This window comes from Callithrix jacchus, chromosome 7 (genome assembly GCF_049354715.1).
Source record: "Callithrix jacchus isolate 240 chromosome 7, calJac240_pri, whole genome shotgun sequence".
Taxonomy (NCBI): Eukaryota; Metazoa; Chordata; class Mammalia; order Primates; family Cebidae; genus Callithrix; species Callithrix jacchus.
The window spans coordinates 36,323,132-36,342,542 of NC_133508.1; the positions used below are offsets into that span (position 1 = coordinate 36,323,132).

At 39.3% G+C, this 19,411-nt stretch overlaps 1 long non-coding RNA gene across 4 annotated transcripts; it reads left to right on the forward strand.

Moving 5' to 3' along the window:
* Positions 1-636: 636 nt before the first annotated feature.
* On the forward strand, positions 637-8,712 carry LOC144577099 (uncharacterized). 4 transcript variants are annotated; one of them, XR_013520387.1, is made up of 5 exons: positions 637-751; positions 3,818-3,901; positions 6,479-6,590; positions 7,767-7,908; positions 8,430-8,712. It is a non-coding gene; the product is annotated as an uncharacterized LOC144577099 (long non-coding RNA). The 4 variants fall into 4 exon arrangements; XR_013520389.1 differs by lacking the exon at positions 3,818-3,901; XR_013520386.1 differs by lacking the exons at positions 7,767-7,908; positions 8,430-8,712 and adding an exon at positions 6,733-6,889.
* Positions 8,713-19,411: the final 10,699 nt, after the last annotated feature.

Sequence of the window (19,411 nt, forward strand, 5' to 3'; positions counted from 1 at the left end):
ACTAATCAGATACAATTTGGGTCTCAGACCTTAAACCAGATGTAGAAAACTTGATCAGGCAAGTTTGAGTCCCTTCTTATTACAGTAAAATATGAGTCCTGTGGCTGAGGTCAGAGTTGAAGCTGGAGAGAGTGAAGGTTTTGCCATCCCCACGACCTCTGAGTCACAGCCTGGCATTTTTCCTGCCACTGTTGATGCAGTAGTGAAAAAGACTCAAGGCTAAGAGTACTATTCTGAAAAAATCAGAAGTATGAACTTTTCAGATCATAGACAACATGAAGTCTGAGAAAGTTCCGTCTCTTACAGAAATACCATTCTCCCTACTGCTTTTTTGGAGAATGTCAAGCTGGCTTCAGAAGGCTAAGAAAAAAAACACATACATTTTATTCTAACAGTGGGATAGGTAACATATATTTCACCAGGCCTCATAGTGTGGGCAGGGCTGAACTGACCTCTGCAAGCCTCAGTTTCCTGTTCTGCATCAAGGGTATAAATCAAGCCACAGGGGTTTAGTGGGAGCCTTAGCTCCTGTTCTCCCTTGCAAAGGAAGATCAGTCACTGTTTTCCAAATCCACCCTCCTTTGTGAGACAACAGAAGTTTCACTGAATTCTACTGTGAAAGGGTTCTTGCAGACTGATCACCATGTGAGCCCTTCCACGGTGAGTCAGCCGTTATTTCTCCCTCCCAGGGTCTCCGTCCAACGGTCCCTGTTAAAGCTGATGATGAGAAATCTGACATTATCATGGAGTTGTAAGTTTGATGGGAAGATTGTTATGTTTCCCTGCACCCACCGTCCTTTATCTCCCCTCTTTTCCCCTTCCTCAAATGGTCTGGCTGCTGCAATGTGAGAAGCACAGTTGCACTGGGCCTGCTCTCTGCATGAGGTGAGGTGACGGGGAATGTTGAGTGCCAGACCCCAGATTGATGGCCTGTGGAAAGCCAGCGCCAGAGCTGCCGGCGGCCAAGTGCTCCTCCGCGGGGATCCCACAGAATACACTTTCCAGATTTCTGGGCCTCTGTCCAGCTACACACCTCTGTGCATGCAGCTCTCCCTTCATGAGAAAGAGCCTGGGAGGGAGGGGTGGAGGCAAAGTCCTCCGTGCACTTGCTTACTTATTTACTGCTTTAGTAAATGTGCTGAACATATATTTCTTTAAGAAGCAGCCAGGGAGAGAAAGCCAGTCTGACTACCTCTTTCCACCAAGCCTTCCTCCTCTCCTTCTGGCGTAGGGGATTACAGTCAAATGAGGGCCAGTCTGAAAGGGGGCTATGTCCTTCAGGGCTGACAGCCACTGGGGTAGGCTTGTGTGAAAACAGTGGAAACACCACGGATAGCATCTCTGCCACCATCAACCATTGCGGCCATGGGCAATTACATTCCAATTCCAGGACGTCACCTCTGGGCATAGCTGCTGCTGTCTGGAAAGCCGATACTGCTGGATCTTTCTTGGGTTAGGAGCTGTAGGAGGCTCCGTAGCTGAAAAATGACTTCCCTCCAGGCCTGCAGTGCTGGATTACGTTCTTAGGGATTAAATAAGAATCTCACCTCTTCTAGCATCACCAGGTTTGGAATGACTTTATCTCTTCCAAAGTTCTGCAAAGAAAAGCGAAAGTTGAAGTAGGCTAACTAGACAAGTAAGAAATGGTTGAGTGAATAGAGTCTAATAAGAGCAGATTGATTGTGTGCTCTCGGATGAAATTAAGATATCAGGACCATCAGAAAGAAATATAAAGACATTATGAGATTAAAGATTGTTTAAACGAAATGCCCCAAGTAGCTGTAGGGTTGAAGTGTTCTGCCTCTAGACGTTTGACTCAGCACATTCTTTTTCTCGACTCTTTTGAGAGCCTTTTAAAGTGACCATCAGTGAATTAAAAGTTATAAAGGCATAACCAGAACAACAACAAAACACAAAAGAAGGGATTCGTGGAGAAAGTGGAGAGTAGATAAAAGGGTGGAGATGGAAAAGGCAGGCATGAGGCCGGGCGTGGTGGCTCACGCCTGTAATCCCAGCACTTTGGGAGGCCCAGGCGGGTGGATCACGGGGTCAAGAGATCAAGACCATACTGGTCAACGATGAAACCCGTCTCTACTAAAAATACAAAAATTAGCTGGGCACTGTGACGTGGGCCTATAGTCTCAGCTACTCGGGAGACTGAGGCAAGAGAATTGCTTGAACCCAGGAGGCGGAGGTTGCGGTGAGCCGAGATTGCACCATTGCACTACAGCCTGGGTCTCAAAAACTCCGTCTCAAAAAAAGAAAAAATATATATATAAAGGTAATCATAGGGAATCACAGACCACCTCATGCCTCATCCCTCCTGTGCAGACCAGGCAATACCTTGGAGAGTTTTTCTCTATGAAAACTGCTATATATTTTGGGAAAACTAGGGGACATAAGATGGATAGTGCCATCCTAGGGCAAAGCACTAATGCTGGTGGAATTTTTGAGGGCCTCTAGGACTGTGTCCAACTCCAGGCTCACAGCATCTCGTGCCTGTCCCCAAGCCTCTGTCTGTCAATTGAATCTCTGAATAAAATAGAAAAGGAACAATTAAAGACACTAGATATTTGAAGAAAGCCTCCACATGAAAGATAAAAATATAGATAAAGTTGCCCCCCCAAAAAACAAATATTCATGAAAATGAAAGGACTTTTAAAAACTCAATAACCACCCCCCCCACCTTAGTATCAGGAAATTTCAGTAAGTGTTAGGTGAGCAAAGAAAATTCAACAGTAAGAACTAACAAGAAGAAATCTGTAATATAAAAAGGTGTTGGAGACTTAGAAACTTTAAATATATCAAAACAGGATTCTAAAAAGTTTCATATAAAAAAGCAGCAGAACAAAAAGTTTCCTGTAATGTACCAAGAATTGGTCTTGCATGTAATTTTTTTCACCATAACAATGCATCCCAGAAGAGGGAGCATAGAGTTTTTTAAAGGACCAGGGGATATATTTTAGAAACTGAAAGCATCATGGATTAGTATAAGTAAAATTCTTTCAGATTAAAAATTCATAAATGTTATCTTCCAAGCAAGTTTCTCTTCCATGAAAAAAGTTTAAAATTGTATGCCAGCAAAACAAGGGTGAAAACCAAGAAAGGAAGAGATGTTGGATACAAGAAATTCTGGAACGGCCCAAGAGTCTCATTTAAAAAAAAAAAAAAAAAAAAATGAGCTATGCAGGAGGCCTATAGGTTAATCTTTCCAAATTTGAGTTTAAAGCCAATTGCTTGTTGGTCAGGCTGGTCTCAAACTCCTGACCTCAGGTGACCCACCTACCACTGTCTCCTAAAGTGCTGGTAACTATTTTTTTAAACAACAAATAAACATAAACAGAGCAGCCGTGTTTGTAGGTATGATTACAATTTTAATTTCAACATGTCCAAATTCACAGGCCTTATTCTCCATCTTCTACTCTTTCTAACATCATGCATGCATAGAACATTTAAACAAACAAACAAAAATATAAAATAGAACATTTAGTCCTATTAACAAGTGAAAATTTGTTCAAGTACTTAGTTTTTTTTTGCTCTTGCCAATTTCACAGCTGTCAATCAGCTGTAGAAACCATCCAAATATTCCAGCATCTACTTTCATATGATTGATTTATTTCATTTTTAATGACTCCCAAGGGAAGCAGTAGTTTTTCTTTTAATCAAAATTTATTTCAATGTTATGGCCTAAGATCTTATTAAGCATACAAAAAAAGCTCAGAAAGTCTAGTCCTTTTCCATCACACCTTCCCTTACTCTTAAGCCATCTCTTGAGTAATTTAATAATCTTTATTTTTCCCTCTACCTTTTTAATTAGTGTCAGCAAAAGTCCATTACCACTACTGGCATAAAATTCAATACCTTATTGATAGGAACTGGCATCATGTGTTTATATTAAAAGGTAACATCATGTATTTATATTAAAAGGTAAAACTATTATATATATATATAATAACCTGCATATTTTAATTAACAATGTATACATTTATTATCTATCTGTTTTTGTTTTAGCAGCATTATAGATCATTTAGGCTTGTCTTGAAAGTTTTACTTTTATGCCCTTTAGCTAAGTCAAATTTATATTTCTGGAATGCTGTTCATTAATTCTAAAACACTGTCAAATTTCAAACGTGTTTTTGACATGTCCTCCTGTTATAGAAAAATTGTCTAGGGGAAAGCTAAAAAAAAAACAGAAAACACAGACCAGAGTAGATATTTTTATTACTTATTATGGTTAATCATTTCCAAGTGTTCACACTTTCATCCAACAGGAAAGTATGATTTTATCTAGTCTATGGTTTCCGTTGCTCCACTCTTTTTTAAAATGAGTAATACATGAAGCATCCTAAGGATTTTGCTTTCAATGTTGATTAAAAGAAAGCATTTTATTGTCCTAATTAATTGAGTGACAAAATTAATTTTAGAATATATTAAAATGTATCACAATTGTGTTTCTTCAGTAAATGTCTTATTAATAGGAAATGAACTTCCATACTGAGTAGACTGTGAACCTGTCAGTTGTTTTCCTAGAGTTTTGAAAAGTTGAATGTTTTTATTTCCTAGTAGTTCTTTTTAAAAAGGCTAGACTTCTTTCCACAATTATTTTACTGGGAACATTATATTTTATTTTGGAAGCCATTGAGGGTAGAGGAAACCTTCTCCTCTATAGGGATTTTTTTTTAATGTGGTACCTTATATAAAATAGAAACGAAGAAAGATGATGATTTAACATACATGTGGAGGTGAAGCATGAGAGAAACAGGCTGGGTCAGTTTCATTTATATATCTTGTTTAGATGCTATTCAGTGATAGCCCTCTATTACCTGGATTATGGCCATAGTCTTCTAAATTGCATTCCTATTGCCAGTCTTGTTCCAAACACAGCGCATCTACCTCACACACTTCTGCTGAGTTAAGTCTCTGTATTAAAAAAAAATAATTATATCACACTGGTAGGTGAAAATTTGTTAGCTCCCAATGCTGATGGGACCAATTCCAGTTTTCCTAGTGAAGCAAGCAAGGCCCTGAACAATGTATTCTTAAGTCTCCTGCCTCACTGCCCTCTTCCAGTCAGCTTTCACCTTCATCACCCTACCTCAGGGTCACCAGTGACCTCCTTGTCATTTAATAGAATGAACACTTTCCTTCCTAGAGCACTTTCTTCTGCTACTGACTTCATTGACACAACTTCTGTCTGATTTTTCTCCTGCCCCCTTTGGATGATTTTTCTCTGACTCCTGAATGTTGTTCCACTTCTAAGCAAACTTTAAATGTCAGGAGCTTCTCAGGGTTTAGAGCTAAATCTTCTCCTCATTTATTCTCTAGTCTCTTCCTAGGAGACCGCATCCACAGCTACAGTGTGATGACCAGGTTTACCCAGATGACTTGTAACTCACTATCTACATGTTAGGCCATTGCACCCAGCACTGAGCTCGATGAATCCAACAGCCCTCTGGACACATATCCTTGAATATCTCAAAAGAACCTCAAACTCACCTTTCATACAACCAAACTCATAAGCTTCTCCCAAAAACCCGGTCTGCCGGGTAAGTGTTAAATTTGCATTTGAAGAAGCAAAATCCATCACAGTCAATCTTGAAACTCTTCCTCATTCCCTATTTCTTTCCCCAGTAAATTAGGAATTTTTAAATTATGTTTTTTATCCGTGGCTTTGTAATCAGCATGTCCTAAGACATTAAGTTTTAATGTGACTTAAATAGGACAGGATCGTGAAAAATAAACAAAGCAGAATGCTACTTAGAATGATCAGAACAGTAATATACTATTTCAGAGTCCAGCATGAACTGACCCCAACTGCAATTTGTACAGAGGCGAGTCAGTATTTCAATGGGAGAATGAAGGAATTATAAGGGGTATGAGTGGGACTCAGCGGAACCAGCGAAGTCAAAAATACTAAAAGCAGGAAGGTGGAGTTCATGTGAAACCCATCTGGGTTAACTAGCACTTATAGAAGTGAACTAGGGCTCCTACCCTCCCACAGAGACTGGAAGACAAGGGCCCTATCTTCAGGTGTTGGCTAGAACAACAATGAATCATTTCTGTAGCCCTGAGTTTCTCAGGCAGGCATTTTATCAAAGCTTTATCCAACCCATGTGAACTTATAGATAGTTGAGTAGATATTTTGGAAGATTTAATTTATATGCGTCCTTATTTCTTTCCAAGCCAATTAGGACAGAACTTTAAAAAGTAATTTTATTAGTATAAATTGATTTGGTAATTCTATCTAGGCATTATAACATATGGAAAATACTGTATCATAGGAAATTATTATTATATATAATACATGTGTATAATGCTTAAACAAGAAGACAGATGCAAATAGAGATATTATGGTTTTCTTTAAAAAAAATTATAGCATAGTTAAGGTTACCTACTGAATGTAAGGTTAGTGAGTTTTACCAGCATATTTGAAGGAGACTCTGAAGCTTTTCTTTTGTCCTGATATGTTATCTTACAGAGACAAGAGACGGAGGGGACATCAAGAAGCTGTCGGCTTGTCTCCAGAGTTCATCCGAGTGGATAAAATATCCAGTTTGTTTCAAATCAGCCTTTTTCCTTTGAAGCATCAGGTAGTTTTTTGGGGGGGGTGAGGTGGGGTGGGGTTTCTGAGTCCCTTGAGAGCCCTGATAGGCTAGGGAAATTAAAGTTCCAGTGACTGCGGGGAGTGACGAGCTGGAACCCCAAATCCGAAGAACCCAAATCCATCCTCAGCATGTGCTTCAGTGGAAGCTTGTCCAGAGCACTGGATCAGGAGTGGGACTCTGTAGCAAATACCACAGGAGCAAGCTGGCTGGACAGGAGACAAAGCTCTCTGTGAGCTGAGATGTCCAGTTGCTGTGTGTGAGCCACGAAGCCGAGACCATCATTTTTTTTTTAATGAAAATGAATTTAACAAAAGTGAAAATGTAAGAAGAAAACTGGCAGGGATCAGCAAAGGGGAGAAGAGGAAGGGGCTTGAAGGGGGACATGTGAAAGGATCCCCGGGAGCTGAGGGAACTATCAAGGCAATGAGAGGGGAAAAGAGCAGAGGGAATGGGAGGGAAAGGTATTAAAGGAGCCAGTTTGGGGATATCTTGGGTTTCCCACAGAAGCTATTGAAGTTTTCCACATGATCCTAAGTCATGTCAGCCTACCAAGGATAGAAGCTGACAGTGGTAGCTCCTGAGCAGCACACAAGCAGTGGGAGTTGGAGAGGGGGTTTCCTTCAGCTGAGATGTTCCTATGAGAGGACAAGTGTCAAACAGAGAACAATAAAGGGCCAGGCACGGTCGTTCACGCTGCAATCCTAACACTTTGGGAGGCTGAGGTGGGTGGATCCCTGGAGGTCAGGAGTTTGAGATAAGCCTGGGCAACATAGTGAAACCACGACTCTACTAAAAATACATATAATTAGTCGGGTGTAGTGGTAGACACCTGTAATCCCAGCTACTTGGGAGGCTGAGACAGGAGAATAGCTTGGACCTGTGAGGTAGAGGTTGTAGTGAGCCAAGATCACGCCACTGAACTCCAGCCTGGGTGACAAAAGTGAAACTGCATCTCAAAATACATACATACATACATATATACATACATACATACATACACATACAAATAAAGCCTTACAAAGAAACAGGGAAAAAATCTTTTTCAGTCCCATAAGTTAGGGTGTAAACGCCACTCAAAATAAGGAGCCAGGAAGAAAAACTTCCAGCCCAGGAGGTACCTTTCAAAGTTTCAGAATCCTAAGAACCCAAATCCATCCTCAGCATGTGCTTCAGTGGAAGCTTCTCCAGAGCAGTGGATCAAGAGTGGGACTCTGTAGCAAATACCACAGGAGCAAGCTGGCTGGACAGGAGACAAAGCTCTCTGTGAGCTGAGATGTCCAGTTGCTGTGTGTGAGCCATGAAGGTGAGACCATCATTTTTTTTTAATGAAAATGAAGTTAACAAAAGTGAAAATGAAAGCGATAAAAGGGCATTACATATGATACATTATGAGTCAGAAAATATTTATTTTCATTATAAATTGTGTGTGTGTGTGTGTGTGTGTGTGTGTGTGTGTTTGCTTGTGTGCCTAAGCAAGCTTGTGCTGGGTTGAAATGTAAAAATTATTTCCTAATTTAGAAGATGATCAAAAACGTTTGCTTTCTCTTTTGTTTTCCACACCTTTTTCCACCACCCAGCTTACCTTTAGATCTCTCAAGGACCAATAACATAACCTCCTAATTGGTATACACTATAATCTCAGCACAGTGCCCAGGACATATGAGCCACTCAGTCAATATGATTGAATTACTCTACCTTTTCAGTTTCATGTCCCACCAGTCTCCTCCACAAGCTTTAACTTAATCACACCAACTTATCTCCATTCTATAAATATTGGTGTCATAATGTGCTCAGCCAGGCTGTTTTCTTCATTTTCATTGCCAGCTTCCCTCGCTTACTGGACTGAAATCCATGAAGGCAAGATCAGAACTTGTCTTACTTGCCATTGTATCTGGTGAGTTGTGACGTTCCTGGCATCTAATAAATGCTTCATACACAGCTTTTGAGTGCACAGATGTGTAAATAGCTATGTGAACACACTGGTGTTAGAAAATTGATACACTTGATAGAACAATTTAATAGACAACACAAATAACTAGTGGTTTAAAAATCAGTTTACTTTGTTTGGATTAAAGCAGTTTGCTTCCAAGTGGTTTGTGTGTTTTGTTATAGCTACAATTGAAATTTAAAACTCATGCTTATTTCGAAAATCAAACAGATTTGTTAAATAACTAGGTGGAAAATCTCACGCATGCACAAAGTACTTGCTCATATGATTTTATAACCATTTTATGCCAAATTCTCATGTTTTTTTACTTTCTAAATACAATGAAATCTGTGTTTTCTGTAAAAACTTTTGATTGTTCATTAAAATACTTTATTATTTCCATTTTACCTCTACCCTCCAGCAGCGCATTTTATTTTTCTTTCTGTCAAAACCATTGCATTGGCTGGGTGCAGTGGCTCATGCCTGTAATCCCAGCACTCTGGAAGGCCAAGGTGGGCGGATCACTTGAGGTCGGGAGTTCGAGACCAACCTAGCCAAAATGGCAAAACCCTGTCTCTACTAAAAATACAAAAATTAGCCAGGCGTGGTGGCACGCACCTGTAATCCCAGCTCCTCAGGAGGCTGAGGCAAGAGAATCCCTTGAATCCAGGAGGCAGAGGTTGCAGTGAGCTGAGATGGCACCACTGAACTCCAGTCTGGGTAACAGAGAGAGACTCTGTCTCAAAAAAACAAATAAAATGTTGCATTAAAATTCACTTGTTAATAATTTTCAGTGCAACATAATTTGGGTAACATAATTTGAACACTGGAAGCACATGCATTCTAGACATTATGATCTCACTATATTAAAGAAAGAATGACCTATTCCAAACAAGTTCTGCTTTTAGTGTACTTTTAAGCAACTTTCCTGTATCCTACAAGGAAGGGTTCATAGACACTTATTGCCAACTTTGATGATGCTTAGTGGATTTAAGGCTTTGAATTAAATCCACTTCAGATATTTCCATAGCAACATAACCTTTTCTGCTCTTTTAAAAATTTGCTTTATATTCAAATATATAAAAAGTTAATAAAGGATATTTCCTGAATTAATGTTCAGAAACTATTTTGGATATCAATTACTTCTTATAAGACCACAGTTTATGAGTTAATTGTAAATGAATTAAGACTATATATTTTTATCGAAATCTACATGGATTTACGAATCATTAGTATATTATATCAAATATTGTGCACTGACAGTAACGCGTAGACTTCTTGATCATCTGGAGAAGTCTACAAAACACTAGAAGAATAGACTTATCTACTTGTTCAATACTCTTAACTTTCAACATCTCTGTTTTAAGTCTTTTTTTTTTAATTTTTTATTGCATTTTAGGTTTTGGGGTACATGTGCAGAACATGCAAGACAGTTGCATAGGTACACGCATGGCAGTGTGTTTTGCTTCCTTTCTCTCCTTCACCCACATTTGGCATTTCTCCCCAGGCTATCCCTCCCCAGCTCCCCTCCCCCCTGCTGGCCCTCCCCTTTTCCCCCCAATAGACCCCAGTGTTTCCCCCCAATAGTCTCCCTGTGTCCATGTGTTCTCACTTTTTATCACCTGCCTATGAGTGAGAATATGCGGTATTTCATTTTCTGTTCTTGTGTCAGTTTGCTGAGAATGCTGTTCTCCAGATTCATCCATGTCCCTACAAACGACACAAACTCATCATTTCTGATTGCTGCATAATTGTATGCACAGAACTGCAGTGATTCTAACTAAAGTTAATAACAATTCAAGAAGCTTAAACTCTATTAAAAAACACATGCACTCATGACTTCTCTGTTTAACATACCTCAATTAAAGTATTTTCCACCTTTACGGTGATTCTGCCATTTCCAAATTCTCCCTCCAAAATGCTCTCAATTTTGTCATGTTGCTTTTTTTTAAGAAAAAATTATCACCACAGCCTCATTTAAATTTATGCAATGGCAATGGCTCCCTAAAGCCTTCATGATAATGTCTGAATTTCTGACGAGGTGACTCCAATTTTTATTCCAAATTTTTATCTCACTAAGTTTTGTCACACATTCTGTTTCTTCCAAATCCTCTTTATCTCCCAAAACTCAGTTCCGCCTCTGCCTTTGCACTCAGTCTATGTGAAATGCCCAACTTTTGTTGGTGTCGGTAGTGATGGGGTCTTGTCTACTGCCCAGGCTGGAGTGCAGTGGCGTGATCATAACTCACTGCAGCCTCAAACTCCTGGACACAAGCAATCCTACTGCCTTGGCTTCTCAAAGTGCTGAGGTTACGGGTGTCAGTCACTGCACACAGCCCACCTCTTTCCCACATAGTGTATCTTCCTTATTCCTCAAGGCCAGTAAATATGTTTCCTCCTCTCTAGCCTTTTCTAGTCTTCTCCAGAAGCCAGGAACAGGAGTCACTATACCTCCTCTGTTTTCCCAAGCACTTGGTTAACAAATCTTTCATAGAATTCATTCTGATACATGATATTCACTGGATTGTACTGCATTATAGTGTTACATTACTGCATCTTTTTCTCCACATTGTAAGTTTCTTGAAGATAGAAAATTTCCTTTATTCATTTTATGTCTAACATTATATTTCTTGTCATGTAATAAGCAATAAAATTTTGGTGACTTGAGTAATGTGAGAAAACAAGAAGAAAAAAACAGACTTGAGAATTACATAGGTGTATGTCTTATTTATCATTTTGCATAACTTCTGCCTATATTTTATTGATAACCTTGGCCTTGAATACACATAAGTGGATAAAATAGGTCTCATATTTCAGAGTAGGTTGTAGCAAATTAATCATCTAATTGCTTCTTTGTACTGTTCAATTTGATCATCACCATTTAGGTCTCTAGCATGAAGAAAAAGAGGATTTTCACATATATGACAAATAAATAAATAGGATATAAATGGGATTTATTAATAATTGGATTCTGTTAAGAACAAGATAAATGTTTACTCTTTATGATAATAACACAATAAAATAAATTGTGTTCCTAGGGTTTTCTTATAAATTAAACACACTATTACCACTTTATTTTCCAATTTCATCTCTTTTAAAAAAAGTGTTACTTTAATATGACCTATGAGTACAATTTTATATGAATAGGGCAATAACATTCCTTTCAATGCAAATAGAAGTTTATCATTGCAAGGGAAACTGTAAAAAAAAACTTTTTTATTCACAACAGGGTATGTGACATATTAAAAATATGGGGCCAATGTCACTAAGAAGTTGAAAATACAGTATTACAAAATCAGTAGAAAGCAATCAACCAAACAAAAGTGTCTGTTTTCTTTTCTCTGTCCAACATGTTCGGGTATTAGTATTGAAGGAGCTCTATAATAAGTTGCAAATGATGTGTGAAGTGAATAAGCTCTGCTCAGTATATACATAGAAACTATAAAGTTACTTATGCCAATGTGGTTCTGCTGTGTTAATTGCTCCAGGACTTAGATCACATATGGTAGAAAGATGGCCAGATTTAGATGACCTAGACACTGATGTCACACTAAACTTTTGGAATTGGCTTCTGGATAGGGTTGAATTTTATGCAGATATGACACTTTCCTCACCACAGACTTGCACAGCAAGTTATTATAATATTTCCTTCTTCATGCCTGTGTTATGGCCTGCTAATGGTATACCTTACTTGAATGAACTTAAGTGCTCCAAATTTCCTGTGGGATAGGGATTGATGGTATTCCCATTTTAAGGAAATTACAGCTTGAAAAAACTAAGTAATGTGGCAAGAAAGTTAGTAAGTTGCAAAGTCAGAGGTGGTCCCAGGATTCTCTCTCAGGAGACTGTCCTTGCCACCCCATCACACAAGGCTGCTGATCATCAGGACAGGTTCCCATGAGGCTCAGTATGATGGGTGCCATGGGTGGAGGCAAGACATGTTCACTACACTCACACCTGTCATTTGCCAGCAAATCAACCATAGAAAGCACGGTCCTTAAATAAATGACCCCTGCTGGTACTCACCTGAGATAGAGGATATGTTTTCAGCAGCCCAGGCTCACGCCGAGGCTTGGGGCTTCTGTGGAAATTGCGAATCTTCCCATTTGATGTAGCAGAGCTCCCTAGCACACGCAGTTGGCATGCCCTGCACAGAGCATCTTTCTCATTCCACAGAGTGTTGATTTTAAATCAGATCATCCTGAATTGCACTTAAAGCTGAGGATAATCTGTTCATCCACTCAAACATCACTTAAGAAAAAAACTTCTCTCTCTCTCTCTCTCTCTCTCTCTCTCTCTCTCTCTCTCTCTCTCTCTCTCTCTCATCTATGTAGGGGGGACGGCGGGGCAGGTTGCGGGTGGATGATAAAGACATTTCCTTTCCCTCTTTCCCCCGACAAGGCACCTGCTCAGCACACTTTTCTGTCTGCTCTTTCCTCCTGGGCAGTGCCTGTCCTCCCTGCCTGATTCAGATTTGTCCCTGGCGCTGCTGTCCAATATTTATTGCCCAGCTAGGTATCAAAAAAGAGGAAAACAAAAATCTTGAAAGCTACTAGTGCTGGTAACTTCACAAACTTTGTTGGAGAAAACCACATTTTTCAGAGCTTGTTCCTTGACAGAGTCACACAGTGAACTAGCAGCAAAGCCAAATGGGACTTTGGGCCAAGATAACCCAAACCCATTCATTTTCCTCAATCCCACCAAAAATCACCCCGGACAGGAGGGCAATTTATTTTTTGAAAACTGAAATATCAATAGGTCACATTGTAATGGGAAGTTTATTACTTCCCATTAAACATGAAAAAAGGTTCTACTAAATCCAATAAGGGGGAAATGAATATTCACTCATTTTAGGTTTGTACCTTTTGTGGAATAAAATAATACGCATTAGTTAAGTGTCTCTGCTTTTTAGCCACTCATACATTACCATTTGGAATTATTTAGCATTTACAACCCTAAATTCGTTCTCAAATCTATTTTTCATCTTTGTGCAGTCCTTTTATAACATATCCTCTTCGTTTTTGAAGAAAAAGGAACGCAAAACGTTCACAATTAAATGATTCCTCGTGTGTTGTATTGGAGGAACCTGAAGCAAAGCCTCCGGAGGGCGCTAGAGAGCAAAGCCTCTGGAGGGCGCAGCAGCAGAGCAGTACCAGGATGGGGCCGGTGGGGCGCCTCACCTGCCAGGCAATGGCAGCTGCAGCCTCCTGACAAGGATGCAGGGGGATGGTGTGACCCGCGCTCATCTTTCCCCAACCGTAGTGCTTTCCTGCCTCTTGGCTATAGAATCACCTCTCTTTTGCGTTAAAACAGGGAAAACAGTGCAATCCGCGCAGTCTCAACACTGACATTTTCCCACAAAGATCTCTAGGTCATCCAAAGAGCAATCTATCTACTATGTAATACTGGCTCCTGGTGCCCAGAAGGGCCGAGAGAGTGATGGCCTGCGCTTTGCGCCTAAGTGACTCTTGAAATGAACTCCTTCCGCAAATCAAGAACTTGAATCTGTGACTAAGGCTGCCCAAATAAACACATGAGCCAGGAGACATAAGGAACAGCAACATCTGCACTTTCTTTTCCTTTTCTTTATTTTTTAAACAGACCCTCACTCTGTCACCAGGCTGGAGTGCAGTGGCGTGATCTCAGGTCACTGCAACCTCTGCCTCCTGGGTTCAAACTATTCTCCTGCCTCAGCCTCCTGAGTAGCCGGCATTACAGGCACACGTCACCATACCCGGCTAATTTTTGTATTTTTAGTAGAGATGGGTTTCACCATGTTGTCCAGGATGGTCTCGATCTCTTGACCACGTGATCTGCCAGCCTCCGCTTTCCAAAGTGCTGGGACTACAGGGATGAGCCACCACGCCCGGCCTTTTTTTTTTTTTTTTTTTTTGAGCGGGGAGACAAAGTCTCACCCTGCTGCCCAGGCTGGAATGCAGTGGTACGATATGGGCTCACTGCAGATTCAAACTCCCAGGCTCATTTGATTTCCACATCAGCCTCACGAGTAGCTAGGACCACAGGAACACCACCACAGCTAATTCATTTTGTGTGTGTGTGTGTGTGTGATTTTTTTCTAGAGAGAGGGGGTTTTGCCAAGTTGGGGTTTGGTCATGTTGCCCAGGCTGGTCTAGTACTTCAGGGCTCAACCAATCTGCCTGACTCGACCTCCCAAAGTACTAGCATTACAAGGGTGAGCCACCAACTTCTCTGCCTAAGTTCAAATGAACAAATAATCTAGCTAGGAACAAATAATCTGTATAGGAGGCTAGGCTTAAAGCAACTGTGTCATCTGCAGCTTTATGAATTTAATGATGGTCAACTTTAGGAGGTGATGGTGTCCCTGTGTGGTCTGCACATTTACAGAACTCAGTATTATAGCCATCTCTCTCTCTCTCTCTCTCTCTCTCTCTCACACACACACACACACACACACACACACACACACACAATTTTTATAGTAATAGCCTTTCTTATAGCTCCCAATACATTCAATTTCCTGTAAATAATTCATCAACATATTTACATGTGTGAATTAGAGGTAAGACAATGGCAGCAACGTATGCGATTGTAGTAGTAATAGTTAATATTACCATAATTATAATGGTAGAAGACCTCCACTTTGAAGACTGTATAAAAAGAATGCTTTATTTTCTTAAGCCAAGGATCTTCTTTTACCATGTATACAATAAGATCTCAGTGTCATCAATATGTTCTTGAAAACCGTGACTGGAAGCAAAACTAAGTACTCTATGCAACAGGAACTTAACTCTTGTTTATATCAACTAGCCTACAATAAAATTAGTTTCATTATAGAAGAAGTCATTTGGCTTAAAGTTACAGTTGGCAAAAATCTATTGACATTAAGTGAGGTTTTATTGCATGTAAACTTCAGTGGTTAAATTATATGGCATTTTATATGGTTTTGTGTATAACACAGGCAGAAAAATACTGTGAAGTTATAATTCCAAACAATGATATTTATATTACATTATCACATTAATAGGTATTCATTCACATTCCTTTAAATAATGTATTCAAAAATATTTCAAGCATAATTTAAAATATAAAGATTAATAAGCACCAATACAAAAATGACTCCAATTTTAATGTTATTTTTTTGTGGCTTCACATTTTACGTAAGTGATTTTATACAGTGGTATATTGATATGGTGGTATATATATATATATATATATGATGCAAATATTTAAAAATGTAATCTCTGCCCTGAGATCCTTCTGCTGTAGACAGGGAGAAGTCTGCAAGATGAAGTATAATTCAGTGTTATAGAAGTACAGTGTAATATTTTAAAGATGCACTAATTATAGATGTGATCCCAAGTAGAAAGCAATCAACTCTTCTCCATTGGCAAATAACGGTAAATAATTGATCTAGATGTTAAAGGACATATAAAAAGTCAAAGAGCGGAATAAGGAGGATGAACATTTCAGGTATTTCAGAGAATATCAGTGCAAGCTTGGATCTGGGAAGTAGTATCCCAAGTATTTAAACCAAGTAGAGTAGCATAGAGTTCAAAGTGATTGAACCATCAAATACCTGAGGGTCTGTGATGACAGACGAATTTGAACATGTTGGAAGGGGCCATTTCCTCTCTTACAGTTATGATTACTTAAATAAGATTTGGACTGCCGGGTGCGATGGCTCAAGCCTATAATCCCAGCACTTTGGGAGGCCCAGGTGGGTGGATCACGAGGTCAAGAGATCGAGACCATCCTGGTCAACATGGTGAAATCCCGTCTCTACTAAAAATACAAAAATTAGCTGGGCATGGTGGCGCGCGCCTGTAGTCCCAGCTACTCTGGAGGCTGAGGCAGGATAATTGCCTGAACCCAGGAGGCGGAGGTTGCGGTGAGCCAAGATTGTGCCATTGCACTCCAGCCTGGGTAACAAGAGTGAAACTCCGTCTCAAAAATAAAAAATAAAAAAAATAATATTTAGACTTTATCCTGTAGTGGGGAACTCTGAAACACTTTTAAGCAGAAGAGTATATCATCACATTTGATTTTAGATGGATCACTCCATTGACTTCTTGACAATGATAGAATTAGACATAGACAAACCAAGAAGAAAACTGTCACAGTATCTTAAGCAAGAGTTCTAATTTTTTGTTTTAGTGCAGAAAACTATGCACAGAGGAAGGCACAGATTTTAAAGATGTTAAGGAAGTATATTCTGTCTTAGAACATAAAGATTGTGTGGTTATTTGACAAAATAGGAGAAAAAAAGCACAAAGACACCTGCAGGACATTCCAGTGGAGATGTTTGTAGAGGGTTGGGACATTTGGATCTAGAATTTAGGAGAGGTCTAACTTTGAATTACAGATTTGAAAATCACCAGGGTCCTGAAGACTGACATTTGTGCTGTTGTCAAGATTATCCTGAAAAGATGACCGCAGACTGAGCAGCCCTGCTTGGAAACTTTTCAAAGCATTTTGGTTAATATCTCTTGTTTTGTAAGAGTCAGAATCTCCCTCTGCTACCCAGGCTGGAGTGCAGTGGCAATATCATGGCTCACTGGAACCTCATCCAGCTAAACATTTTTAATATCACTATTATTATTTTAGAGATTGGGTCTCACTATTTGCCCAGGCTGGCCTTGAACTTCTGGCCTTGGACTTCTGGCCTCAAGAGATCCTCCTGTCTGAGCCTCCTGAATCACTGGAATTGCAGGCATGAGCCACTGCTCCTGGTGTTTAATATCCTCATCTCCCCTTATGATCTTGACTCAACTCCTCCAGCAGCAATGACGGTCTCATCCTGCTGCCACAATCACACTCATTGAGTAACTTATATTCTTTTCCTACGTTACGTTGTTACTTTACATAAGCTGCTCCATCCATCACATGTTATCTTTGAAGCCTTTGCTTGCTTAATGTGAAAAATCCTCTTAATCTAACTTATATGTCTAATGCTTTGTTATATCAACTTTGTTATTTTATTTTTGAAACTTTTCCTTCTTTTTATGTATCTCTTAATAAATTATCTGTTGTGTTATTTGTTCATATGTCCTTTCTTGTTTAGCCACTGTTTCCAAATTTATTTTCATCTTCCATTCTTGGAACTTCTTAATTTTGTTACTAGTTTTTTTTACAGGTTCCTTTTTTATGAAAGCAGATCATTTATGAGTATTTCTAATTGTAGTTTTTAATAGCCAACATTTTATTAATTTTTTTGAGATCACTGTAAAATCATTGGTTACAAATTTCACCATTTTTAAAAAAATATGCTTTTCTTGTTTGTCTACAGAGATGTGCTTTTGCTCCTTATTTTCTTTTCTTATATAATAACTTTATGCAGAACTTAACTGAGATAATTTACTGTGAACCATTGTTTCAATGAAATGAGTTCGTCTCTAGTTTTGAAAAGCAGGAATTAGCCAAGAGGCATCTTCTACCTTGATGTTTCAAATGCTCCCTCTATAAAAACGTGTTGAAAATACGTCATCAGCCTTAGTGAAATTTGACTCCCATAGTAACACTTTTATCTGAAACTTCTCTTACCCTTGAATATCATTCCTATCTTGCCCAATTTGTATTCACTCTCAGCAGTTTCTACTCATTGCGTGGCAGTGTCTTGGAAAGGAGATTGAGTCTGAGGGTTTCTAAATCCATACTGCTGCAGCAACATAGGGCATCCTGCCATTGCTCCCTACCCTAACTTCAAATTCGGATACTACCGAGGCCCCTTCAACTTCTGGCTGTGTTTTCAGATTGGCCTTTTGTACTTTTCAGTGACACATGTTAGCAATTTTATTGCCCTTGTACTCCCAGAGCCATAGGAAACACAGACATTTTAACACAATTTTTCTACTTTTTTCCCCCCACACATACAAATGGTGACAGTAAATGATCTTGTGGCTGTTCATACTTTATAATTTGGAGCTCAGGAGAACTCCTTGCGACCTGGGTTTTATTTTGTTGGAAATGTTATTTGTAGGTTTTCAATTTTGTCATCGCTGTTACCCAGTCTGTTAATATTCACCATCTTCCTGTCATCCTTCATTTAAAAAAGTGTCATTCACTTCAACCCGTTCAAAAGTGAGACTTACACATTTGACCAAAGCTGTTTATCAGACTAGGGATAGCAGGTTTTAAATACCATTACTCTTTTATTTGTAGACAGTAATTAGGACTTGATGGCATTCCCACAAGAGGAAACACAACTTGTCAAAGAGAAATATTTGACACAATTTCAAAGTATACCTATGACTAAGTAGGCCATCTTGTGTAGTGCAAAGGTCTTTTTCTGGGTATCCCAATGCTTCAGAATAAATCTGCTGAAATGTGCCAAATGTATGCACAGTAACCAGGAAATAAAAATTACAGAACCACCTAATGGAGAAAATAGATTTTCTCCAGAACATTTTCTGTGCCCAGGTTCTATTTTAAAACATGATTGATGACCCATTTTGCCAATGAACTCTTGAAGTAGAGAATTTTGTAATTCAGAACCACCTAAGACACTCTTCTCTGTGTGCCCAACATAGAATCTTGGCATCACCCTCATGCTGCAACCTGAGTTATACATTCAAAATAGCCCTGTGACTTAGAAATAGTCTCCCAGTAAAAATACAGCATTTCTCCTTGACTACAATCAGAAGACAAAATCCAATTCTCATCCCCTCACCTCTGTCCTTTTTCCCCTAATTTTATTATGAGTCCATAGTGAGGATTAACGGAAAGACCATTAGGGCTTCATAATGCCAATAGATGTTTGTTTTTTTTAAGAGGCCAATGCATTTTCCAACAATAACAAAGAAGTTTCCAACAGCAGAGTGGCAAAATACAGAGGTTTTTAATATTCAGGCAGGATTTTGGGTCCATGCTCCTTTTAGATCTCATTGAAATTAATATCGCC